Source organism: Schistocerca nitens, chromosome 8, assembly GCF_023898315.1.
Source record: "Schistocerca nitens isolate TAMUIC-IGC-003100 chromosome 8, iqSchNite1.1, whole genome shotgun sequence".
In the NCBI taxonomy this organism is placed as follows: domain Eukaryota; kingdom Metazoa; phylum Arthropoda; class Insecta; order Orthoptera; family Acrididae; genus Schistocerca; species Schistocerca nitens.
Window position 1 is genome coordinate 612,517,087 of NC_064621.1, and position 27,585 is coordinate 612,544,671.

Below are 27,585 nucleotides of genomic sequence, written 5' to 3' on the forward strand. Positions count from 1 at the left end.
TGTTCCTCTACGCTTTTCGGCAGTGCATTTGCACCGGCAACATTCACATTTTGACAAGCAGAAAATGTGTCTTGACTTATTTGAGAAAACGGTGAGGACCCAAATCCTGAATCTACAGTATTTGTGAGATCGTCTCGTGTCATTTCGGATTCCTGAGCCGCGCTATTGCCGACCGATCGATCGATAATGCTTCCCTGTTCTCTAATTGTTTCGCTGTCTACACCATTGTTTGCAACCCGCTCCATTTCCCTATGCACAATTACCAAATTACTACTTTGAACGTCTGTTAATTCATTACACAGTGGTGCTGGCAAACTACGCTCGTCGTCACTATTATTTCTCAGTTTGCTTTGGAGCCTAGTGTTACGTTTTTCACACGCCATTATTGTCACAGTATTTCACACGACAACACAGAAAAACACAATTTCAAGAGCAAAAATAAGAGAACACATTAACATAACACTGAAAATAATATCTAGTTAATTGCAGCTGCGAAATACTTGGTGCAAATCTACATGCATACCACAACTGTTTTATTGTACAACAATGAAAAACTACAACTGCAAAGGAGATTTTCTCAAAAATTACGCGCTAGCAATAAACAAAAGCTACACTAATTACACAAACTACAAGAAAAAATCAGAAGATTCCAGTGAGGTATCCTAGGCTATGGGTCGACATATGAAACGTCCCCTTTTAACAATTTTACACGACTGTCCTTAACCTGACACACAATATTTTTTTAGCGCAACGCGATCTGACTTTCAACACACAATATTTTGTTAGCGCAACGCAATCTGACTTTCAAAATTCTCTACAAGAGAATGGCCCTGACTAACATTAACCTATACGTCTCACAAATCACTTACCTCACCAAAAATCTTCGCTGCTCAAGCTACTGCAATACAGCGAGCGCCACTACTGCCAGCTAAATAAAAGATTCAAACTATGGAAGGCACTAACTACTGATAGGGATAGTTAGCAAATGAAAGATATTAATAGAGAACAAACAATGTATTTACCTTGATATCATGACAAATTACAAAACTCCACCATCTCTCTGCCCACATCCACCACTGCTGGCGGCTCACCTCCAACTGCCCAGCGCTACGCGCTGTTCACAGCCAGCTGCCTAACACTACAATGGCGAGTATTACAACAATGCAAAGCAGCCACAGACTGCACACGACACAGCCGGTGATTTTCATACTGAGGTGGCGTTATCAATAAAAAAACCTAAACAGCCTACTTACACATCTACCGTCGTCGCAGACTGGTAGCTTTATGAGATGTAACTAGGAAAGACTTCAAGTGGATTGGCATATCTGAATAATCTTGTGAATTTCTATCCTTGCCGAATGAGGTCATCATCAACAACAGGAAGTTTGTTACTCGGTATTGGCCTGAGGTACCCTGGCGGTGACTAGTTCACTGTCGTGTTGTAACCGTTATGAAACGTTTCTAGCAAAAAAAAAATTCATGGAAACTTTGTAATGTTGTGGAACGTGGCTGAGCCATATCGCTGGTCGACCGTCAGCGATCGGCTTATCTTTGGCGCGTCCCCGGGCATGAGCATCTTTGCGTTTTTGGCTGGGGCACGCGGGGCGGCGAGAGGCAGTCGGTTTGGGGCGGCCGGTGAGACTGGCGAAGTTGTGGCTCGGGCGTAAGCACGTGTGTGATGTCTGTTACGTTGCGGCTGTTTGCGATTCGTGAAACTGCTGCGGCGGTTACTGGTTGCGTGGAAGACATTTCGTATAAACTGTGCCAAGCCTCGCAGTGACAGGGGAGTCCGGAGTTGGTGCTGGCGTAGATGTTTGTACAAATTGAGGTGCCTGTGTGAGAGGCACGCCGTGGGCCTGTTGATTGCTTCGTCCTTCTGGCAGCCACCGCAAGCGGATGTTCGGCCGAAATGTCTACAGTCTGTGGTGAGCATAGTGTGAACAAGTCCTCGTAGGATGTGCTCCCGGCCTGACTCTTAGCCTGTGTTATTTGTGGATGCCGACCCCTTGTCTGTTACTGCTTCCGGGTGTCCTGTAAGATTTCACAGCAAAACTGTGTTTTGGTGGCATTCTGTGTTTCTGTCTCAGCCTCCGCCTAGAAAAGGGAAAGATTTGGAATTCCTTAATGCTGTAATATAAACATATAAAAAATTGTTTTTTTCTTTATTCGTGTTTAATGCCAGATCCAAATTTAGTTTACCTGATTATTGGCTTAACTCGCGCTTCACGCACTAAATCAGCTGATATTGAAATTTTTTTTATTTCGGTTTAATGTCGGACAGATTCAAATGTAACTTCATTTATGTTATTTGACATAACTGTGCTGGATTGACCTTAATGAATTATGTGCAATCGAAGTGAGGGACCCAGTCCTTCGCCCGGGTTCCCGGGTGCGATTCCCGGCGGGGTCAGGGATTTTCTCTGCCTCGTGATGGCTGGGTGTTGTGTGCTGTCCTTAGGTTAGTTAGGTTTAAGTAGTTCTAAGTTCTAGGGGACTGATGACCATAGATGTTAAGTCCCATAGTGCTCAGAGCCATTTGAACCATTTTTTTGACCCAGTCCTTCATTAGCGCGTGTGGTTCGGGTTGTGAGGCCCCTACTCGTACCAGTGGCGTCAAGGTGTCAAAGATGGACGCTTTAGTAGCTGTCGTGTCGTAAAGTGAGGCAAGGACAGGCCAGTGGCCAGTGGGCCTATCATTGGTGGAGATATAGTGAGGCACTTTGAAACAGCACGTTTCTGTATAACTATGGGCTGCTTACAATGTTAAATTTAAGACGGGCAGAGAGCGGAACTGTAGAGACCAATATTAGACCTGCGAAACGCAAATCATTTTCCCAACCATACTACTTTGCATACTAAAATAACAGGCGGCCAAAAAACCGACTAATGGTAGTGTTCTGTGTTGGTGGAAGACTTCTAAAGGGCGACGCTATGGTCATCGGTAATGAAATCAGCTGAGAAGACGCAGTCAGGCTATTGATAGTCGTAGTTGCGTGTTGTGAGGCGAGTGGTATGGGTTGGCGGCGGACACTCCAGAGGGCCGCCGCCGTTCGCAACGTCATCCCGCAACATGGTCAGTGGGCCGCCTTCAGCCGCTACCATCGGCGGAACTTCAGCTGCCAGGTTGGGATATTCCTGCCAGAAACAAGAGAGAAAATATCGTACATTAAAACTTCCGGGCTGAATTGCCGTGGTCCATACACAAAACTTCTTCGTCTTCCTGACGTTTCGTTGCCTACTGCGGGCAACGTCTTCTCAGGTGAGTCGGCGACTGGCTGCTAGGCGCTGGTAGTCCCACTTATATAGAGCGCTTAGATGGCTCCACCACTCGTCACGTGCTTTCGACTTTACAACTATCTTTGGCTAGTACCATCTCTCTCGATTACAGGTAATCGATTGTCACTTCGTTGGCACAAAGTCGACCGCCATATATTGTCTAGTTTTAATCTTTCTTCTTTTCTATTAAAATTGTTTCCGTGCTTGTAGATCTCTATAGCTTCTCTATACATGCGAGTATAATAATGTGAGGTCCTAGCTATCACGTTTGTCTCACTACATTTTATTTCGTGATCACCGTCTTTGAAAACGTGTTCCGCTACAGCTGATTTGTCAATCTCTCCCAATCTACAGTTCCTTTTGTGTTCCGTTAGGCGGGTATTAACACTGCTTTTAGTTGTTCCAATATGAACCATGCCACAACTACACGGAATTTTATACACACCTGGGGTAGCTAAGGGGTGTCGTGCGTCTTTCACCGATCTTAAACTTTCACTAACTTTCTTAGTAGGTCGAAAGATTGTCTCCACTTGAAACTTGGCCAAAACTTTACCAATACGGTCCGTGAAATTATGAATAAATGGAAGAAACACTTTTCCAGCCGACGGTTGTTGTGCTCGTGTATTTTCGGACACTTTTCTTCTAGGGTGGAGTCCTCGATCTATTTCGTTGTCAGTGGACCCATTTCTCTTGAAAGCTGTTCGCAAATGGCTTAATTCATCTTGCAAGTAAATTGGCTCACAGATGTTATTAGCTCTGTTCACTAAAGTTTTTATGACTCCTCCCTTCTGCCTAGGATGATGATTCGAATTCTTATGTAGGTGCCGGCCGGAGTGGCCGTGCGGTTATGGGCGCTACAGTCTGGAGCCGAGCGACCGCTCCGGTCGCAGGTTCGATTCCTGCCTCGGGCATGGATGTGTGTGATGTCCTTAGGTTAGTTAGGTTTAATTAGTTCTAAGTTCTAGACGACTGATGACCACAGAAGTTAAGTCGCATAGTGCTCAGAGGCATTTGAACCATCTTATGTAGGTAACGATTGGTGTGCGTGTCTTTCCTATATACCTTGTGCCCTGAAGTCCCATCTGCCCGTTTAATAACCAATACATCAAAAAAATTTAGTTGTCCATTACTCTCTCTCTCCATGGTGAATTGTATCTTTGGATTAAAACTGTTTACACCACAAAATCACTCAGTTCCTCTTCAGCATGATTCCATATCACAAAGGTGTCGTCCAAGGAACGATACCATTTCAAAGGGCTTTTTTGAACGACTGAACCACCTGTTGTTCGAAAAATTCCATACATAGATTAGAAATAGCGGGGCTTAGAGGGCTACCCATGGCCACACCATCAATTTGTTCATAAAACTCGTTGTTATATTGAAAATAAGTCGAGGATAGACAATGTCGAAACAAAGCTATTATATCAGTGGGAAACATATCAGCTATGTAAGAAAGAGCTTCGTCAACAGGGACCATGGTGAACAGGGATACTACATCGAAACTGACAAGGATGTCACTTGGACTAACTGTAATCTCCCTCAGTTTTTCGATAAAATGCATGGAATTTTTAATATTAGTGTCAGTTTTACCTATATACGGTTGCAACAAAGAAGCAAGTTATCTAGCCAACTCTTGAGTAGGATCCCCAATGGCACTTACTATCGGTCTCAATGGGACAATGTGCTTGTGTATCTTAGGTAACCCATACAGTCTAGGAGGGTAAGCTTCAGTTTTGCAAAGGTATCTTTTATCTTCTGTAGGAATGGAAGAGCTTTTTATTAATCGCTAGGTAGCACTTAACACTTTCGTTGTAGAGTTCTTTTTCAGTTTTTTGTAGGTGGTAGGATCCAAGGGGTGGTGGCGCCATCTAAGCGCTCTATATAAGTGGGACCACCAGCACCTAGCAGCCAGTCGCCAACTCAGCTCAGAAGATGTTGCCCGCAGTAGGCAACGAAACGTAAGGAAGGAGAAGAAGTTTTGTATACGGACCACGGAAATTCAGCCCGGAAGTTTTAATTAATGAAGACGCCGGCCGTGAAATCTTACATGTTACGAAGAGAGAAAATAGTTCGTGACGTCTAGGCTGTGGACAGAAGAGCCCTATAACCCTCCTACCTCTCACGCTAATTAGGCTTTTGTATATGACCGTGCACCTAATGTCGCTGATCTGTAGGGAAAAGGTATCTACTTCGTTGAAAAATATAAAACCGAGAGAAGTAGACGAAGTTATAACCGAATTGCCATTGATCAGTATTATAGCAATGATGATTAGAAACAAAGTTCGAATATCTTTAAATATTTTTAATTACCTAAACTGGTTTTTTAACTAACAGTAGTAAGTGGAAAATTTGGAAGAAATGTTTTCAAAGTATGTCATTAATGAAAATAGCCTACGGTCGCCAGTTCCTCACCGGAACGAGAAAAATTAAATTGAAGCTTAACGTTATACTCGTAAGCAATCTTACGTAAGAAAAGTTATTGGCATCACAACGTAGGGATAGTACCCAACGCACCCGTTTAAGTACTTCACACCACATATGTCATAGTAGTCAGATAAAAATCCAATAGCAAAAATGGCTCTGAGCACTATGGGACTTCACTTCTGAGGTCATCAGTCCCCTACAACTTAGAACTAATTAAACCTGACTAACCTAAGGGCATCACACACATCCATGCCCGAGGCAGGATTCGAACTTGCGACTGTACCGGTCTCGCTGTTCCATACTGTAGCGCCTAGAACCGCTCGGCCACTCCGGCCGGCAATCCAATATCAAACACATACAATATATTATATTAATTTTCAAAGATCAATTAAAGTAAAATTGTTTACTGGCTGTAGACAGAAGCATTTTGTTACGTTATTCACCGTAATACATACAGTCGTAACTGTAGCAAGCAGAAAGATTGTTTCAATGTACTCATTGGTACGGACTGCCATTTACCACGCAGCTAATCTGATATTTCTTTGTAATAAAAGTTATAAATAATGCCACAATCTATAAATTACAACTGTGCCTTGACAATGAAATTCAGTGTCTAGTTTACGTTAATTTTTGCTTCGATGTTTTTATGATGAAAGTTACACTATTTTTCCCGCTCGGATAGCCGTGCGGTCTAACGCACTGCTTCCCGAGCGGGAAGGCATGCCGGTCCTCGGCAGGAATCCACCCGGTCGATTAGTGTCGAGTTCCGATGTGCTGGCCAGCCTGTGGATGGTTTTTAAGGCGGTTTTCCATCTGCCTTGGTGAATGCGCCCTGGTTGCCCTTATTCCGCCTCAGTTACACTATGTCGGCGATTTATGCGCAAACACTGAATCCACGAACGCGTGCGCCACAAGTACTCTGCCACGCAAACATTGGGGTTACACTCGTCTGCAATGAGACGTTCCCGGGGGGTCCACTGGGGGCCAAAACGCACAATAGCCCTGGGTTCGGTGTGGGGTGGCGGTGGGGAGAGTGGACTGCTGTATCCTGTTGTGGGGTTTGTGAACCACTGTGGGCTACGGCGGGGACGAAGCCTGACCGTCGTTTCTAGGTCCCCAGTTCAATACATATATACATACATATTCTGTTTTTAGCAAATGATTTAGTACTGGCTTTTGCGTCATTCTGTTTCTGAAATTATTCATACTGCAACCCAAGATTTCATTATTACGTAGTTGTCCGAAAGTTGGAAAAATTATGTTCTGATAATCTAATAAATTAATGTTCACTTAATTTTCAGTTCATTTTCTGATTATCTCGGTTCCTGCAAAGGGATAGCATGGATACTACTTGGATTATGACATGAAAATTATTTACATTACAATATGCACGCAAACAATGTTATTAAAGCAATGAAATTCCAACTACGCTGGTCAGTCTATTGCACTTTTGGTTATAAAAATTTAGATCTTACTTCACTTCGTGATGCCGTTGGTTTGTCGGGTTGTAACGTCCCCGCTCTTGCGTACGTTAACTCTTTAAAGCCTGTACTATGATAAGTTGACGGGCTTCACCTTATCAGAAAGGATTTTGTTAAATAAGATGACCGCGTGTACCTGAATGGAAGCAAAACCGGACTTATACCCAGTCAGTAACAACAATGATACGTCAAGCGAGTATAAAGTGCAACTACACGTTAATACGGACAAGAAACCTACGCAGCAGATGCTACCAATTATTAATAATACGGTCGCCAGCCTAATTAGGCATTACGTGAGTTTTTTCCTTGTACAAGAGGATGTACGTACAAACATAACAACACGTAGTAATACTGCATTATATGGAAAATTTCAGAACCCGAAAAATCTACTGAACTAGTACTTTCCCTTTCTGTACTAATTTGGACAAGTTACAAATACACAACATTACACTACAATGATTACTACACACTGCATTTTGTCTATTGATCCAGCTGAAATCGGACATAGGTTGCCCTAGAAATAACACTTTTGAAACACACATACAACGTCTATTTTAATAAGAAAAAAAACACTGATAAATTTAGGTTTTGTATTGGCTTTCACTTTGCAGGTCAAATGAGTTCAGTGCAGTTTAGCATTTAAATGAATAGAAATGAAAAGAATGAAAAAGGGGGGGGGACCCTGAAACTGTTATGGTCACTGTGTTGAAACTATTAATTATTGGACACATGAAGCACTCAAGATTTAAAAAATATGGGTTACTATTCTTTTTGTCTTATTAATTCCTCATTTAACTACCATTATTTTTGTTTCTGTTTAATTAAGCTTCATTACTAAACCACTTTCAACATTATCTTCAAAATTTGTCAGGTCTATTATTTACCAAAATATTCATTAACAACAAAGTTCTTTAAATATCTTTCTAGCGTAGATCGTTCTGCACGTAATTCTTATTGACATGAATTTTAAATCTTCATTTCGGGACACTCGGATTGCACAACATGCGGAAAGGACCCTGTCCAGGTTAGTGATTAGGATCATTAATTAATAGGGCAATTCTGGTAAAAGTCAAGTTATTATTGAACAGTTAGGAACAAATTTAACACTGGTCCATACGGATACACTTGTAAAGATGTAACCTGTGCGAGTCGATGCGGCAATTGGCGGGCAGCGAGATGGCGAGGCGCACAGCACACATACGATCACAGCTATGCCTCTTGCTTTATCGGCACTTTGCTTCGTCTTAGCGTGGTGATCCTTTCCAATTCAGTGCCTATTGGATATAGCCATGCTGTATAGTCGTCGGAAACGGCACATCCGAGGCTCAATGAAACCTCTTTTTCCAGGATAGCCTCCTCGATCCTGAACGTGTTCCTCAGACCGTTGCCCAACTCCGACTGACTTGCTGAGCCCGTTATGCCGTGCCGCGCCCGTGTGCATTTTCCCGCGCTCGCCTGCCATCCACCTTTTACCTCTCCCCTACAGATAGGGTATTCACCCCAGGTTTTACATTTCACATATCCTAATACATTGCCTAAGTATGGACCAGGCGTACAATTATAACTTTTACATCTTACAATATTCCCAACATTATTTAAACTTCACTTCTATTATAACATTACTTGAAATTTAACATAAATATTAAAATTTACATCGAAATGTGTTTACAGTTTCTTTAACATATTGACATAACAAGAAAAGAAATGGATTCAGAATATTGATTACAGTAGTTTATCGAAAATCAGAAGAAAAATTTTTATATGTACAGTTGTTGTTGTTACACATGCCCCTGTTTCCAGTAATTTTCACAAAGTGTAAATTTAATGGGAACACTAAATTTTACATTTATACAGTGGTTCTGACTCTTTACGTGAATGTCCAAAAATTTTGATACCACATACTTCCTTTCACCCACATTATATAGGTCTATACTTTTTATCATACCAAGAACATTTACTTGTTATCTACTTAAGTGCCTTTTGCACAGTCTAACCTCCCATCACAACATTATTAAAATAGCAAATTACTCATTTTTACTAAATTTCTCAAAGAAATAGTTTCAAAATCTGGAATACAAACATTTAACTACAAAAACGAATGCAAATACCTGTATACACAATAAGACAATTTGTTGCTGCTTGCATTGAATGGCAGTCCATTTTCTTACTTACTAAACGAAACACACACAATAATATTTAGAAAATTTACTACACACATTTGCTGCCTATTATTCAGATTTGGGCAGTCCTTTTCATCTCATATTGTCACATCTCCTGTATCACACTTATAATTCTCCATTGACTATTTATCTGCCCTCATTAGTCTATGGCAGTCCTTTATATTATGACTCATATACCGTCCACTTTGGTATTCGGCATTTACCCTTTTCTTTTCAGGCCCTTTCTCCATACATTCTTACTTTTATAGTGCATTTGGTAATCTGAAACTCACATAACTACATTAGCACACTGTCAATGGTATACATATTTTTACAAAGATTTGTTACATTTGGACGAAATTAGTTTCAGCATAAGATACAGCACATTTACTGCAAATTGCTTTCTGAGTGTACTTAGGTCACTCACTCCTAGGAACATACAGTTTCAGGTCCACAACATTTCTTACACCTAAAAGTCTTTTGGATTTTGGGTAGATCAGGTGGTAAGCATTATCGTGTGGAATGTTCTGTATTATATACGGTCCATTATAAATATATTTAAATTTGGAAATTTCATGGTTTAGTTCACTAGATTTTTCGTGGGTTTTTAAAAGAACATAATCCCCAATTTTAAATTTTGAAATTTTCAGATTTTTATCATGTCTTTTAGATCTAGACTCAGCTTTTTGCTTTGCCCTTTTTCTGACTAATTCTTTCTTTTGATTCAACCCCAAACTTGTACAAGGTGGAAACTCTAGTTTTTCTTCAATTAAACTTTTACTCTTACTGCCTAACAAAATTTCTTCCGGTGGGAACCCAGTAGATTCATGATGTACTGTGTTTATGACGCTTTCAAAGATCAATACAAATCTGCCCCAGACTCTAAATCAACAAAACAATAATTCGCTTTCAGGTAACACTGAGATACAGTAATAATAAAGTCATGCATAATACTAATAATATATACAAATACAGTATCCTGTCCCCAGTCTCTTTATTAACAAGGCAGTCTTTTAGGGTTCATAAAACAGTCACTTAAGTCTGGTGGCTTCTCAGGCCTCCTATTTTCTACATCCTTCACTAAGTCATTCAGATCTTGCCAACGTTTCGTTTCATCAGGTGGCTTTTTAGGTTTTGAAATTTCAAAGTCTTTAGCAAGGTACAACATTCCCTGTTCTGCTATCATTTTATCAGGTGGTTCTTTTTGTTCCTGTAATTCACACTCCTTCAAAACATTTATTAAGGCGTGCCCCAGTATAGTATCATCTGGAGGTTCCTGCAAATTATGCCTCTGTATTACATTACTGAATAATTCATTCGGTTTTTTCCCACTTCTATTTACCGTATTTTTCTTTGGAAAAATGTCACTAATTTTCTCATACCCTCTTTCAGTAAAAGTATATTCACTTTCGTTTACACCTGCAAATTCATCGTCACTTGAGTCATCATTGCTCTCTTCCTCACCATCAAATTCACTTAAGTACGCTACTTTTGAACAACAGGGAAAGTTAGTATATTCATTTTCATCTGTATTTGCGTACCTTTCATCATCTGAACTATTGTCAGAATCCGACCATTCTGAATCGCTTTCAGGTTCTAACATAAAAGCTTTTCTGAGACAGGCATTAAGTTCTCCCTCTGCACTTTCGTCAGGCTTTGATTTTAATTTAATATCCACTTTTGGCAAAACGGCCTCATCATCAGCTTTACTCACATCCACTGTTAATTCGTATGTCGTGTAATCCTCGTGGACTTCAATTACTTTTAGGTAATCATCTGCCCCTTCCTCATGGTGCCTTTCGGTAGCAGCTAGTACTGTAGGCGGATTGTTAACAGAAGTTACTTCCTCTTCAATGCTAAGGATTTCGTCCTCCAATTCCTTCCTATTTTTCACCTTCATCCCATCGGCAGCACGCGTACTTTGCGCGGCGCTATTTACTCTCTCCTCTTTAAACTCGGGCCACGTCACCTTATCGATGTCCCTACTATCTCCTTTTCCACTAACTAATTTCTTTGCCTCATACTCCTTCTTAAAATCCTCCCACTCACATTGCTTTAGGCCCTTGTACAGATCGTCAATCTGCACACACCAATCAGTTACTTCTGCTAATTCATTCTCGCCTTTTACTTCATTGCAAACACTGCTATCCGCACCTCTCTGTGTATCCACAGTTTCATATATTACTTCCTTCTCCATGGAATTATCACTCGTAATATTTTCATCAGCTCTTACGGCTATGTTCGTACCTAATGCTGCCGTATTGCTAGCGGCTTCTCTCTGAACAGCTGTTCTGCTAGGCCGGGCTGTTGCCCTCTGATGCTCCACTTGCCTGTTAACAAGTAGCGCTCTGCGCGGCCGAGATGACTCATTCTGGCTCGCACCTGACGCTTGCTTTGCAACGACACATTACGTCGTTCCACGCCTGTCTCTAACCTGTCTCATTACTTTACTGTCAGTTCGGTAATTTTTCTTGAATCGGGGCCGGTATGTACTGTCCGCTTCCGTTTGGCCCGCAACGTTCGCGGAAATTAGTTTCCCGCGTCGTTATTATTCTGCGCGGTGTATCCTCTACCGCGACCAGGGTAACTTCCTCTCCCTCTACCTCTGCCTCTACGTCTTTGTATCATATTGACGCGAAACCCTTCGCCGTCATTTCTTTCGTCATTATTACGGTTATTTCGGTTACCAAAATTTTGATAATGGGCACGACTTTCGCGCCAATGGTCTTCGTCTTCGACCCTTTCGAGAAATGCTTGGAAGCTGCGATGATTGCTTCCCACGTATCTCTTTGAATCTTCCGGAAGCTTTTTGTATAGCTCCTATATTATTTCGGAATCAGATCTTCTTCCTCTTAAATGTGTCAATTTTCGGTACCAATATTCGCAGAAATCTCTCAAAGAGTTCCTGCCCCTGTTATCATGAAGCTTGGCCATGATAAACTCGCGCCATAAATGATCCTGTTTTTGTTCGGACCAATATTCTACCGTAAACCTTTGCTTGAATTCTTTGAACGTCATTCGTTTGGTATTCAAATTAATTCCCCAGCGCTTAGCATCACCCGCTAAGGCGCTAATTACTACGTTTATCTTTTCCTGAATAGACAAGTGTTCAGGAAATATCCTCTCGCAATTTTTTATGAAATCTAACGGATGCCATCTGTTATGTTTCTTGGCGGGATCGAAGCGTTCCTCACCTTCTAACAGCTTCGTAATTGGTGAGCCATTACAGACAACACCAGGCCTATCTTTAATTTTATTCTCAAGGTCGAAAATTTTGCCTTGAATTTTCGAAGTATTTTGTTCACATTTTTATACACATCCGGTAACTTTCTCACCTAAATCTCTTTCAGTGTCTGAAACTGCCTTTTTCAACTGTGAGATTCCGTGTTGACATTCGTTTACGATTTCAGTATTAAGACCGAAAACTTTTTCGTCTACTTTTGTTTCAACCAGAGGTTCTACTTTCTCTTGGATGTTGAGAATTTCAACATCGAACCTACTGTTAATGTTACCAATTTCTCCCTGCATAGTATCCATATTTTTGTTAATGGTATCAATTTCAAATCTCATAGTATTTACCACAGAACTTAAATTACCCACTTTTTGTTCTACCTGTTCTATTTGTTTACTAATTTTACTTTCTTGTTCTTCGACCTGTGCTTTAATTTGACCAACTTGTGTTTTAAGCTGCTCGTCAACGTGTGTTTTGAGCTGATTACTTTGTGTTTTGAGCTGCTCGTCAACGTGTGTTTTAAGCTGATTAACTTGACTACCGACTTGTTTTTGAAGCTGATCATTCTGCGTTTTGAGCTGCTCGGCAACGTGTGTTTTAAGCTGATTATTCTGCCCGGAAATTTGTTTAGTTAATTGTTCAAATAAATCGTTCATGCTTAAAATTTTCACACTGTTTTGTTCTACGGAATCGGTGTGTTCCGATCCTACTTCAGAAGTTTCTTTCGGTTCTTTCTTTATCTCTGGTGAACCAAACATGTCAGTGGATTCATTTACATACCCACTATCATCTACAAAATCACCCTCTACTTCCTGTTTTATCCCTTGCTGTGTGCGAGATGATCTCGACATTTCAATCTGTTCGTTAACGTGTTCGTGGTATTGTATGTACGCCAATTGTCTTCCGCTAACGCCGTCTGTTATCTGGCCGCGTAAACTCCTGCTACTGCCAGTCGCATTTTCCATTACGCTCGGCACATCTACCTTGTCTACTTCCCTGTCCATACTGAATGCCAATCACACCACACTACTATACTTGACGTTCACTGCAATTTACTTTACTGACTATTATTGCAATTCGAGCCACTGAACATCCACTGTTCGGTATTCACTTTAATTTGAGACCGACAACAACTGGATGTCCTGTCACCGGGAAGCCACTTGTAACGTCCCCGCTCTTGCGTACGTTAACTCTTTAAAGCCTGTACTATGATAAGTTGACGGGCTTCACCTTATCAGAAAGGATTTTGTTAAATAAGATGACCGCGTGTACCTGAATGGAAGCAAAACCGGACTTATACCCAGTCAGTAACAACAATGATACGTCAAGCGAGTATCAAGTGCAACTACACGTTAATACGGACAAGAAACCTACGCAGCAGATGCTACCAATTATTAATAATACGGTCGCCAGCCTAATTAGGCATTACGTGAGTTTTTTCCTTGTACAAGAGGATGTACGTACAAACATAACAACACGTAGTAATACTGCATTATATGGAAAATTTCAGAACCCGAAAAATCTACTGAACTAGTACTTTCCCTTTCTGTACTAATTTGGACAAGTTACAAATACACAACATTACACTACAATGATTACTACACACTGCATTTTGTCTATTGATCCAGCTGAAATCGGACATAGGTTGCCCTAGAAATAACACTTTTGAAACACACATACAACGTCTATTTTAATAAGAAAAAAAACACTGATAAATTTAGGTTTTGTATTGGCTTTCACTTTGCAGGTCAAATGAGTTCAGTGCAGTTTAGCATTTAAATGAATAGAAATGAAAAGAATGAAAAAGGGGGGGGGGGACCCTGAAACTGTTATGGTCACTGTGTTGAAACTATTAATTATTGGACACATGAAGCACTCAAGATTTAAAAAATATGGGTTACTATTCTTTTTGTCTTATTAATTCCTCATTTAACTACCATTATTTTTGTTTCTGTTTAATTAAGCTTCATTACTAAACCACTTTCAACATTATCTTCAAAATTTGTCAGGTCTATTATTTACCAAAATATTCATTAACAACAAAGTTCTTTAAATATCTTTCTAGCGTAGATCGTTCTGCACGTAATTCTTATTGACATGAATTTTAAATCTTCATTTCGGGACACTCGGATTGCACAACATGCGGAAAGGACCCTGTCCAGGTAAGTGATTAGGATCATTAATTAATAGGGCAATTCTGGTAAAAGTCAAGTTATTATTGAACAGTTAGGAACAAATTTAACACTGGTCCATACGGATACACTTGTAAAGATGTAACCTGTGCGAGTCGATGCGGCAATTGGCGGGCAGCGAGATGGCGAGGCGCACAGCACACATACGATCACAGCTATGGCTCTTGCTTTATCGGCACTTTGCTTCTTCTTAGCGTGGTGATCCTTTCCAATTCAGTGCCTATTGGATATAGCCATGCTGTATAGTCGTCGGAAACGGCACATCCGAGGCTCAATGAAACCTCTTTTTCCAGGATAGCCTCCTCGATCCTGAACGTGTTCCTCAGACCGTTGCCCAACTCCGACTGACTTGCTGAGCCCGTTATGCCGTGCCGCGCCCGTGTGCATTTTCCCGCGCTCGCCTGCCATCCACCTTTTACCTCTCCCCTACAGATAGGGTATTCACCCCAGGTTTTACATTTCACATATCCTAATACATTGCCTAAGTATGGACCAGGCGTACAATTATAACTTTTACATCTTACAATATTCCCAACATTATTTAAACTTCACTTCTATTATAACATTACTTGAAATTTAACATAAATATTAAAATTTACATCGAAATGTGTTTACAGTTTCTTTAACATATTGACATAACAAGAAAAGAAATGGATTCAGAATATTGATTACAGTAGTTTATCGAAAATCAGAAGAAAAATTTTTATATGTACAGTTGTTGTTGTTACAGGGTGGCTTCATTTAGCGATAAATATGGGGACCAAAACAATGTTCAAATGTGTGTGAAATCTTAGGGGACTTAGCTGCTAAGGTCATCAGTCCCTAAGCTTACACACTACTTAACCTAAATTATCCTAAGGACAAACACACACACCCATGCCTGAGGGAGGACTTGAACCTCCGCTGGGACCAGCCTAAATAAGGACAGACTGATCTTCTTGCTATACAATAGCCAATAACAAGGACCCCCAGTTCTGTTGATGTTACGTGAACTACTCTTTCTGCATTTGTACTGTGCCCAATAAATGCCATAGCTTGCCCATATTAAATATCCGGCAAAACAACCAATTCAGTTTTCACTGCTCCGCACTTTGGGTACAGACTTTTTGTCTCCGCACTTTTGCATAGCCATACCGGCGAATTCACACAACCAACGACACCAATCGTCTGCTTGCGACTCCAAATTGCTACATTTTCGGCGCCGTCTCACACCCAGTGACAATGCATTTACAGTTTACTACGCTCTTTGACAACAGCTTTTCCCTGATGAGGCCAGCGTGTCTACTTATAAAATTTTAACATTTCATGTTTATTTTCTTTCTTAAATAACAAATAGCATTTGTAAGTTGACGAACATATTAACGAGAAAAATATTCAGCACAACTGATAAGGCAAACTACACAAAACACTTCAGAGCAACTAATTGCAACGTGGCTTTGTTTTATTGGGAAAAGATCAGTAATTTCATGTACGAAATGTATTCGCAGTTGCAAATATAGATTAGCATCAGCTGTATAATGGAATGGCGACAGTGAAAATTTGTGCCGCACCCGGAATCTAGCCCAGATTTCGCGCTTGTCACGTTCGGTCCCCTTACGATTTTGCTACCTGAGTACGCCTCACGGCCAGACTTCCATACGTCATCAGCTGTACTCGTACAGCAATAATGCATATCCGGAATGTGATTTTCACTCTGCAGCGGAGTGTGCGCTGATATGAAACTTCCTGGCAGTTTAAAACTGTGTGCCGGACTGAGACTCGAACTCAGGACCTTTGCCTTTCGCGGGCAAGTGCTCTACCAACTGAGCTACCCAAGAACGACTCACGACCTCTCCTCACAGCTTCAATTCTGCCAGTACCTCGTCTCCTACCTTCCAAAATTTGCCAGGATGTTTCAAATCAGCGTACACTCCGTTGCAGAGTGGAAATCTCATCCTGGAAACATCCCCCAGGCTGTGGCTAAGCCATGTTTCCGCATTTTCCTTTCTTCCAGAAGTGCTAGTTCTGCAAGGTTTACAGGAGAGTTTCTGTGAAGTTTGGAAGGTAGGAAACGAGGTACTGGCAGAATTGAAGATGTGAGGACGGGTCGTGAGTCGTTCTTGGGTGGCTTAGTTGGTAGAGCAGTTGCTCGCAAAAGGCAAAGGTCCCGAGTTCGAGTCTCGATCCGGCACACAGTTTTAGTCTGCCAGGAAGTTTCAATAATGCATATTCCGATACAAGGGAGACATTTTACTTGAATGTCGCTTGACCGGTGTAGGTGCATAAATACGATATTACAGTGCCCATGTTGTTTCGAATTACGGTTCAAATGGCTCTGAGCGCTATGGGACTTAACTTCTGAGAACATCAGTCCCCTAGAACTTAGAACTACCTAAAACCTAACTAACCTAAGGACATCACTCACACCCATGCCCGAGGCAGGATTCGAACCTGCGACCGTAGCGATCGCGTGGTTCCAGACTGTAGCGCCTAAAACCGCTCGGCCTCCCCGGCCGGCCGAATTACGGTGAAAGTTCCTTCGGGCATGGTTGACGACGTATGGAAGTCTGGGTCTGGTTCTCGAGTAGCCAAATGACAAGGCGACGTCTCGCGGTAAGGAGGAAATCCGGGCTGCAGTTTGTGTCGGTAATAAAATTACACTGTCGACACTCAGTTACACAGCTAATGCTTGTGCGCATTCGAAACTGCGAACACACTTCATGTATTACATGACTGCTGTAGTCGCCGGAGTGCCTGTTCTTTCAGATACTTTTGCATGTCCGAAGTAACTTTACATCGTAAATCGGAATAACACAAGCACTACAATATCGTATTTATAGCACGCGATAAACATATATTGGGCTTTGCAGTGAAGTTTCAGTGTTCCATTATCATATGAGACGCTTACAAGAAGGAAAATTCTTTAGCCAAGCCCCAGGCTTCCCGGCATTCGTTGCGACGTAAACACCCCTAGAATTTATTGTGTATACGGACTATAAATTTAAGTTCTGAAAACCAATTTGCGATCCTGCCGAAAGTTAAATATATCTACGACAGAAAATTATTTGTGGCAAAGAGCATGCAACGATTTATAGAGTACCTAGAAAAGCTCTTAGCGTTACATAATGAGCCGGCCGCTGTAGCCGAGCGATTGAGGGTGCTTAATCCGGAACCGCGCTGCTGCTACGGTCGCAGGTTCGAATCCTGCCTCGGGCATGGATGTGTGCGATGAACTTAGGTTAGTTAGGTTTAAGTAGTTCTAAGTGTAGGGGAGTGATGACAGATGTTAAGTCCCATAGTGCTTAGAGCCATTCGAACCATTCGTTACGTAATGAGCTAAATTCCTAGTAGAACTGTAATACATTCGTCACTTAAAACACTGGAAGTAAGACACGAATCATGCATTATAAGTACATTATTCTTACCTCATTTGTGTTGAAAATTTGAATTCCTTTTTGTTACCAATGCTAACTTGCTAGTCACCCGCTGACTGAAGTCTGCGATATCCATCATGACATCTCTTTCAACGGAAAGGATCGGCAAGACCGACAGTACTACCTGGCTCCAGAATTGCGTACGAATGTTTTTATTCTGTTTGTAGTTCAAAAGTACCTTTATGCTTCGACGGATGTTATTGTAACTCTGAGAATTATCTTCAACAGTTTAGATCGCTCAGCAATCTAGAAACTACGCGACGAGCTAGTTCTGACGTCCTGAATGTATCAGATACGGCAACACACAGATAATAGTCTACACGTGATAAAGATTAACATGACGCTTGCAGTAACTCCAACAATCGCAGTATTCTATCCACTTTGTCAGTTGTCACAATTTTACCATTTTACTGTAGTTACTATTGACAAAAATATAAAATGTAGTTATGCTGTTGAGAAAACGTTTCCTCAGAATTTCTACCCTAGAAACGAATTTGTGAATGAAAAAAAAATCATTTTGATTGTTGTTGAAATATCAGTAACGGTGATATCGTGGATGGCGGAGTGGCGTGCGCTAGCGGCTGGGATAACAAATTAACGTAGAGCGGTGTTTCCTACAGGGGCGTTTGGGGCAGTTCATAGTCAGGGAGACTGCACGCCGACTGGAACACTCTGTGACGTCACTGGTGAGCATGCCACCTCCTCCTACAGACAGACCTCGTCTCGTCTCTTCTCGACGTAGAATGAGCCGGGCTGCCTGCCAGCGAGTGCAAACACCCGCACTTTGCTTCGAGGCAGGCAGTGTTTTAGGATCCTTTACGAGGCAATAGAACTTCGATCGATTATAGGTAGTGGACTGCAACATATTTCATGGTCTATATTACAAGCCTAAAACAAGACAAGAGAAGGAGACATATAAATTGTAAATTATTAGGAGTTGTGGAATAATGCAGCAATACCACTAGCCACCACTGGCTCGGACATCATCTAATAATGGCAATGACGTAACATCATGATTCAGAACTGTTTCTGTTGTTTCAAGGGGAATGCACTGTTCAGAAATGAACCACGAACTTTTCCTTCAGCGTAACCTTACATATTCCCTTTCATAAACTTCACTACTTTCTTGCTGAACTTCGCTAAGGGCACGAAGCAGAAGCAGATGAGACACAATGCTGCTTCCTCAAGCGCCGACCGGTGTGGCCGAGCGGTTCTAGGCCCTTCAGCCAGGAGCCACGCGATCGTTACGGTCGCAAGTTCGAATCCTGCCTCGTGCATGGATGTCTAAGATGTCCTTAGGTTAGTAAAGTTTAAGTAGTGGTATGTTCTAGGGGACTGATGACCTCAAATGTTACGTCCTATAGTGCTCAGAGCCATTTGAACCTTCCTCAAGCTTTGGGAAACTGAGTGGATATTGACGTTATTGATAATTGCAGTAATTTTACTCTCATTTGGTGACTAATTTTTTTTAAATTCTTGTTGCTGAAGCCCACAAATATTCACAAGGGGCAAGAGGGACCACCCTGTCCCCTTCTGAAATCTTTATACCGCATTTGTATCAAATCAGAATACTCTGAAATTTCTAGCAACGATTGTCCTCGACTCTACTAAATGTACACTGAAAAATGGCCAGTACGATGTGAAATTCACCGTGACTTGAGCAGTCACTATGCAAATATCTTGGATGTTTTTGATTCTGGAACCCGTTCGTGGCTAATGATACCGATGAAGTGTACGGCGGGTGGATCAGGGTGGAAACTGACAATATCTCCAGTTGTCAAGTGGCTCGCCAAACACGGAGACCAGTTGTCTGAGAATACAAGCTGAAATATTTACAGTTAAGGAAGTTCGGTGGGAAAAGTGCGAGGAGCTCTGATAAATGACTGAGGCCCATTTACGAAGTAGGATAGGCCACTACTACCGAATCCTATAAGGCACGAACAGATTGACTGTGTAGGGAAGCAGCCTACTCGCGCCGTAGTAAATTCACATCAGTCTTTCCATTGTGTGCCAGCCAGTCCGCTGTAACTAGCTCTGACGTCATAAATGTTGCGCAATACTATTAAAATTAAGCAAATAACCTAAAACGATTCTAGCATGTCAGCAGTAATACTAAATTAATATGTGTTGTATATCAGTTCGATAACTTTAACCATTTTCGAAATTTGGACGTTTTTCTGTAAAAATCATTGGCGCAACAGAAAAGAGCTAGAGAATTAAAAATTTATATTTAGATTCCTTTTTCATAATAATTTAATAGAAACAGTACTTTGGATTTCACAAATTATAATTTTAGTGGAAATTCATGATTTTCTCGTTTTTGTCTTAAAAATTAAGGAAGCAAGATAGATTAAGTATGCTAATAAATAAGGCTAGGATGTCTACATTTAAGTAGAATGGAGATCTGCTATAACCATAAAGATGTGAGAAGTTTCATTTGAGTAACTATGAAACTATAGCGATAGCGTATCTCCAAAGGGCCAGTTCAGAGCTCGTCTACTGCGTGCAGAGTAATTAAATTAACTCTCTCGCCCAAAATATTTAACTTAGCCACGTGAAACTTTTATTATGATTACTTACCTGTATGCTGAATGCACATTTAAATTGAGAGCTTCATCGGCCATCAGCAAAAGAAGCTATGACTTATTCGGTAACTTAAAGTGGTGCATTACTAGCCCAGTGCGTAGTCGGGAGAGCCGATTTGATCAGGCGTTCCCTTAGCCGTCCGCACTGCGGCTTTATATATAAGAACGCTGCGCAAGGAAGAAAGGCCCCAGTTCTCTCCAGACACTGAATAGCACACGATCTGTGTCGGGAGTCGCGTCGCGTCGGTATCATTGCTATAAACGGCCTCGGATGCCATAGTAAGTTCCTCGGGATACGCGTAACCATGAAATCATTTTCGAGTGAAGTGTTATTTCTGGGAGACTTTAATTATCGATTTTCAGTTTGCGTGTGTCGTATTTTCACGTGCCGCCACGGGACAAACATTCTACCATTATTTAGCGTGGCGTTTGATGAACATTATCATCAAGTTATGGCGAGCATTCATTTAAACATTTAATTTGGACAGTTATAGTTGCATCAGCGCATTAGACTCTGAACTGCTCTGTTAGTCAGATTGTGTGGACTTTTTTTTCTTTTCATCTGTGACTTTCAGAATACAGAGAATTTTTAGAAAATCGTTTTTTGCTTATGAGTCCCAGACAATCTCCTAATTTCTCAGAGCTATAAGCTGTAACTATAAGTGTGTTTCTCAGATGTAGTGGGCACTAGGAATTCTAATTACAGGCTTCACGTTTTGCTAAACACTTTCTGGTTGCCAATATTGTAGTTAGAGAGCCAGTGTTGAGAACGGCAAAAGACAGCATAAATAATAGGAACATTTAACAACCATAATTCCACCCGCCGCCGCACATATGGTTAATCGGCCGGAAATGCAGTGTTTCTACATTCAAACATTTTATATAACAACATTATTCCTACCAGCTGCGCCGCAAATGGTGCATTGGCCGGGAAAAACAATCATTTATTTATATAACAACAAATTCCAGCCGCCCCACAAATGGTGCATCGGCCGGGAAAAAAACTGAGTAAAAGTGAAAGTGATTTTAAAATATGCGGATTAGGGAGTGAAATGCGACACGCAACTGAGTAATAAAAAAGTGATAGTGACGTGTGCATGTGGACGACGCAATCGGATTAACAACACATCTGGATTGACGGAGCTGGCACTGAGTCTAGCGGCGCTGCCGGCATCACGAGAAGCCAGTTTCGCCTCACCGCAGTCGCCCGCCGAGGCAGCCGGAGCCACGCCTGCAGTTGCGGGCCACGCAAACCCACAACAGCCGTTGGAGTGCCGTCTGCAGTTCAGCGCGCTGCGTCGCATCAGTAATCCTGGTACGCCGCGCCGGCAGGCAACGCCATACGTCGTGCAGAAGGAACTAAGTTAAGTGAAAAGCTGTTAAAATTTTTACTAACCTGCACTAAAAAACTGTCGGAAATCGAACTGCCAGGAGAAACCGAGGTTAAACATAAATCTGAACCTATGTCTGTTGGTTCAAGAATCATAAGGTTGTATACATGGAAGAATCCTGAAGATACTAAAAGGTATCAGATAGATTATATAATGGTAAGACAGAGATTTAGGAACCAGGTTTTAAATTGTAAGACATTTCCAGGGGCAGATGTGGATTCTGACCACAATCCATTGGTTATGAACTGCAGATTGAAACTGAAGAAACTGCAAAAAGGTGGGAATTTAAGGAGATGGGACCTGGATAAGCTGAAAGAACCAAAGGTTGTAGAGAGTTTCAGGGAGAGCATAAGGGAACAATTGACAGGAATGGGGGAAAGAAATGCAGTAGAAGAAGAGTGGGTAGCTCTGAGGGATGAAGTAGTGAAGGCAGCAGAGGATCAAGTAGGTAAAAAGACGAGGGCTAATAGAAATCCTTGGGTAACAGAAGAAATATTGAATTTAATTGATGAAAGGAGAAAATATAAAAATACAGTAAATGAAGCAGGCAAAAAGGAATACAAACGTCTCAAAAATGAGATCGACAGGAAGTGCAAAATGGCTAAGCAGGGATGGCTAGAGGACAAATGTAAGGATGTAGAGGCTTGTCTCACTAGCGGTAAGATAGATATTGCCTACAGGAAAATTAAAGAGACCTTTGGAGAGAAGAGAACCACTTGTATGAATATCAAGAGCTCAGATGGCAACCCAGTTCTAAGCAAAGAAGGGAACGCAGAAAGGTGGAAGGAGTATATAGAGGGTTTATACAAGGGCGATGTACTTGAGGACAATATTATGGAAATGCAAGAGGATTTAGATGAAGATGAAATGGGAGATAAGATACTGCGTGAAGAGTTTGACAGAGCACTGAAAGACCTGAGTCGAAACAAGGCCCCCGGAGTAGACAACATTCCATTAGAACTACTGATGGCCTTGGGAGTGCCAGTCATGACAAAACTCTACCATCTGGTGAGCAAGATGTATGACACAGGCGAAATACCCACAGACTTCAAGAAGAATATAATAATTCCAATCCCAAAGAAAGCAGGTCTTGACAGATGTGAAAATTACCGAACTATCAGTTTAATAAGTCACAGCTGCAAAATACTAACGCGAATTCTTTACAGACGAATGGAAAAACTGGTAGAAGCGGACCTCGGGGAAGATCAGTTTGTATTCCGTAGAAATGTTGGAACACGTGAGGCAATACTAACTTTACGACTTATCTTAGAAGAAAGATTAAGAAAAGGCAAACCTACGTTTCTAGCATTTGTAGACTTAGAGAAAGCTTTTGACAACATTAACTGGAATACTCTCTTTCAAATTCTGAAGTTGACAGGGGTAAAATACAGGGAGCGAAAGGCTATTTACAATTTGTACAGAAACCAGATGGCAGTTATAAGAGTCGAGGGGCATGAAAGGGAAGCAGTGGTTGGGAAAGGAGTAAGACAGGGTTGTAGCCTCTCCCCGATGTTATTCAATCTGTATATTGAGCAGCCAGTAAAGGAAACAAAAGAAAAATTCGGAATAGGTATTAAAATTCATGGAGAAGAAGTAAAAACTTTGAGGTTCGCCGATGACATTGTAATTCTGTCAGAGACAGCAAAGGACTTGGAAGAGCAGTTGAACGGAATGGACAGTGTCTTGAAAGGAGGATATAAGATGAACATCAACAAAAGGAAAACGAGGATAATGGAATGTAGTCAAATTAAATCGGGTGATGCTGAGGGAATTAGATTAGGAAATGAGGCACTTAAAGTAGTAAAGGAGTTTTGCTATTTAAGGAGTAAAATAACTGATGATGGTTGAAGTAGAGAGGATATGGCTCACCCACCCTGGACACGAAAGTTGAGTTTTGATTTAATCTATAAGCAAGTCAAGACTGTTCACATTAGCTTGTTGGAGTTCGTTGTTTGCTGTTGGGATATTCCCGCTAGAAACAACGTGTTTTTCAAGTTGGAACATTCTAGCCTCCCTCCGGTGGAGTTTCACTGTATTTGGTTATTTGAAATAAAGTGCACCAGCAGAATCTTCTGCCCTATGGCCGTTAACGTTCCGGTTACCTGCTCTGGCCGCTGACGTAAGTTTCAGGCAGTTTTGTTGCTGTCCAGCACGGTGTGTAGTTAGTTTGAGAGCTCCATGTACGATTGGTTGTTGGCGCCAATATCATCTACGTTGTTCGGTTGAACTCCCTGTTGCGCCCTGGTCGGGTGAAGTGGAAGTTATGTTGTCGGTGGGTCCGTTTACTGTCGGTCGGTTGCGTTGTCGTCGGATCGTGAATGGTTGGCCCGACTGCCTGTCTCACCTAAGCGAGCGTTAGTGTTTGAATTCCAGGACGACCCTCGAACATCTGAGCGCCCTAGGGTATACTGCCTTTTCTTATTTTTGTTGTTTGTACTTGTATGACTTCTAGCCGTTTTTTTTTTTTTAATTAAGGTTGTTTTGCCCTTAAGGCGTAAGATTCTTTAGGCCTTCAGCCTACTTTAAAGAACTGTTTCACGTGAGTCCTTTCGCATTCTAAAGGTTTCAGTGTTGCTGAATTTTAGATTTTGGGCCTACAGCCGATTTTGAGTTTGAATTGTTTTGCTCTTAAGGCCTTCAGCCTAGTTCAGCCTAGTTCAAAAAATTTTAATGTTGTTGAATTTTAAGTTTTCGGCAACCAGCCGATTTTGTGTTTGGGATTTTTGGCTGTAAAGACCTTCACCCTAAATTAAAGGACTGTTTCACGTAAGGCCTTTGGTATTAAAAACGTTAATGTTATGGAGTTCAAGTGTTAGACCTTCAGCCGATTTGAATTTAACTTGTTGGCTCTTGAAGTGTCTGATTCTTTGGGCCTTCAGCCTCATTAAAGAACTGTTTTAAGATAAGTGTTTGTCTTTTAAATTTCTGCTTTGGTTCAGTTTTGCCTAATTGAGAACTGTTTTACGTAAGCCCTTGTTTTCTTAAAAAAAAGTAATGTGTTTAGCCTTAAGTGTAGGGCTTTCAGCCGATTTTGAATTCACATTGTTTGCTCTGAAAATCTCAGATTATTTGGGGCTTCAGCCTAAATAAAGAAATGTTGTGAGATAAGGCTTACCTGTTAAATTTCTGGTTACGCTTCCGTTTTAAGTTATTGGCCTTCAGCGGTTTTTAAATTAAAGTAGCTTTCAGCCGGTAATTAAGTCCCAAAGATTAAAGGTGTATGCTTAAAAAAAAATTTTGTTTTTGGGCTAATGTTTATTATTTGATCAAAGTTGCATGTTCGAGTGTAACTGACAGCCCCTTATTTTGGCACCTTTCCACAATTGAAACTACCTCTTCTGTCTCGCGGGTTAAGCAGGGCGTTTCAGAAACTAATTATAAATTTGATCCTTATCGTGTCAAGGCGTGTTGAAAAGTAATGCTTCAAAATTTCTATTTGAAAACTCTTAAAGATTTTTAAATAAAGCAAACGTTATTAACAATGTGGAACCCTTATTCTTCACACATACGTATTTGCTGCTCTTTCCCGCTGGAGGACTCGGAATTGTACCATGTAAATAGGCCGTGTGTAACTTCATTATCTCGGTGTTTGAGAAACAACGTACCGTAATTGATTTCGAATTCAAGAAGTTCGACCACATTTGGAGCACCCTCTCTTTCAGCCTGACATTTGCAGACCACACACGAGCGCTTCGATATCTGCAACAACTTGACGCCTTGGGTTCACTGACCCGAGAACCTTCCACCCAGTCTCTATGTGGCCCCATCCGACTTTCATCTGTTTCCAAAACTTAAAAAAACGTCATCGAGGACTCCACTTTGAAGTGATGTAAGGTTGCAGGTAGGGGTGAAGTTGTGGTTCAGTCAACAAAGTCAAACATTCTAAAGTGACGGCATCGGCAAACAGGAATCTCTTTGAGAGAACATGTCTTCATCGTTGAGAAATAAATAGGTAGACACGAAGAATAAAGATTTAGCATGTTAAAAATGTTTGTTATATTTTAAAAGCTTTAAGAGTTTCTTCACAAAAAACTCTGAGGCGTTACTTTTCGGCATGCTCACGTATACGTTTGGGGCTCGACTTCATTTGTGGAGGTAAGATAGTGAGGCGTATCGCCGTATACCGATCCTGCCTTGGAGGCGGTCAAGTGGGAGATGTGTCTCAGAGCTTGATAGTGACAGATGGTGACGCGAGACTGGACGCGCACGTAGTTTATGTATCAGCCGATAGAGGACAATATTGGATAGGGGGACTGTGATTTTAGTTTCGGTTGTGCCCACTAGAGTCCTCTAAAGTAATAGAATGTTCTTCATAAACTGTTCTAGTATTTTCATAAAGTGTTATTATGTCTTTTTGTGTATGTGAAATGTTATAAATGTGTTTTAGCAGTATGAATGAAGCGTGAGTGTGGTTTAAGGTTAATAAGAAGATAATTTTTTAACGATTTATGTAGTAGGATTTAGTGTCGGAACATTTCGAAGAAGTATGGATATGGACAAAGGGGATTTTTGTAGAATAGATTTGTAAAGTGAGTTTATGGTAAAGGGAAAGTTAATTCAGGTATAAATAACAATATTAAATAACTTAATGCATAAACAAAACTTCAGCATATTAGATAATTACGTCGGTAAAAAGTGCAGTCGTTAGGTTTACTATTTTTCGTCTGGTTATTGATGGAAAGCACGGAATGACGAGGGAGAATGTTGTTTTGCTATTGGCTGTTGAGTAAACTGACCAATGGTAAAGCAATATTCGTCGCGCGCCTTTCTCTGCTGCTAGAGAAGAGTCGAAGCCTAGCCATGAAAGAGATCGGACGTGTGCAGTAGAAGTTCCGATGGAAATGATAAGTTGCCGGATATAGCAGTGTTTCATACATCAAAAGTGTTGGAAAGTGACGGCATAATTATTCCTATGTGTGTGTAGAAATTTCGGAATTTTTAAATGAATTTTGTGACGAGATAAGACATATATTCTGCGTGGCGTATTGAGCAGGTCGGTGGCTAAAAACTGTGACTGCATTTGGTACCGACAGACTTAATATTTGGCGAGCATTATCGATCTAAAACAATCAGTATTTTTGTAGCTATTACGTTTTCGGGAAATGCAACACCATAAACTTGCTATCGTGAGTGAAAGGGATTGTGAGTGACTGTGTTAAGACTAGTACGGGCTTGGCAGTGATACTTGTTCACCTAAGTTTCAGAATATATTAACTGAGGACAACATTTCCAACCTTTCATTTCATATGAAAAATTTCTCCCGAAACGTAGATTAGTGTCTTTAATTGCAGCCTGGTTCACGTCGAAGTACAGTAGGTTTCACTCGGCTTTCCTACTGATGATCTGCTGAGACAATGTTCACAGGTAGGTGCAGGTCCGTCGTAAAGGGACGGAAAGAACCGCGCCGCCGCAATAGGTATTTCTGCGCTTCT